The sequence below is a fragment of the Aotus nancymaae genome, unplaced genomic scaffold (genome assembly GCF_030222135.1).
Source record: "Aotus nancymaae isolate 86718 unplaced genomic scaffold, 86718_ANA_hifiasm-v0.15.2.pri h1tg000004l, whole genome shotgun sequence".
In the NCBI taxonomy this organism is placed as follows: domain Eukaryota; kingdom Metazoa; phylum Chordata; class Mammalia; order Primates; family Aotidae; genus Aotus; species Aotus nancymaae.
In genome coordinates, this window is record NW_026988415.1 from 46121284 (window position 1) to 46122537 (window position 1254).

Here is a 1254-nt window from a genome sequence, read left to right on the forward strand (position 1 = left end):
ATCAAAGCACACTTCCGTACGGAGCAGACGCCCAGCGCCGACCACGCTTCCGTACGGCGCGTGAGCCGGAAGTGCCTGGGCGTAACGGACTCAGAGCCCGTCCCCTAACGACATTCTATTAGCGGCTGGCGCGTGTTGCGTCCACCGGAGGACTAAACCCCCACCCCTGAGATAACTTTGTTTCGAGCCAAATTCAGCCGAGTCCAGGCTAATTTGAAGGCTTTCAGCCTGCAGACTTTCTTGTTATTTTCTCTTAGGTTGCTGCAAGTGCTCGTCAACCACAATAAAGATGGCAGCAGCGGCTTTACCATGGTAACAGGGAAGTCCTTTGCTGACAACTGTGGCGCTTGCATTTTAGTTCCGCCCTATCAGGGGAGGGAAATGCTTGGGCCCGTCCCAGAAGCGTGCATATTATTTGCTAAAGCTGTGCGTGTATGGAGTGGGATGAGGAAAGGTATGGAGTGAGATGAGGAAAGGGCATGCCAACCGAGAGAAACATAGCTGAATAAATGGGAGAGGTACAGACCTTTGTCTGTTCTCGGGTAGCCCGTGGGCTCCATGTGGTTCGTGGTGGGGCGGTGCGGCGGGGGATTCTGGCAGTATTGGTAACAGAACAGAACAGAAAACATCATTGATCTGTTTTTCCACACTTTGGTGCCCGCACTCCTGGGATATGGCATGCAGGACAGGTCGTTGTATCAACCCGAAAAGGCAGACCCTGCCGAGGTTGGAGTAAAGCCAGAGGTCACCTAAGGAGGACAGGGTTAGAGGAGGGGCAAAGGAAGGAGCCAAGAGCGCCACCTTTTAGGGACTTGTCCGAAAAAGGAAGACAGTAAAATAACCACGGAATTGGAGGCACGGACGTTTTTATTAATTCCACATGTATTAAAAGTATACGAAATAGGATAAACAGAAAAAATTAAGAAGTGCTACTTTACACCATGGAGCCTATCACTTCAAGAAGTCTGTTAAGGATGGAAAGTTTCAGGAGTATCCCCATTTCTATGACTGTGGAGTCCCACTTGGAATCACTGTGTAACCAAGAGGATTCCTTGTATAATGGAATAGTCCAAAACGAGATGTCCAGCTCTGTAGACAGTTTCAAAGAGTTTTGGTGTGAGTCATTGTTCCATTGTGGTGAACTTTTGCTAAATGCACGTATGGTCGAGTATATTTCTAACCCAGTGTTTCGCAAACTTACATGAACAGAAGATTCACCTGGGGTCTTTAAGTAAGAGTATAGATTCCTTGGGC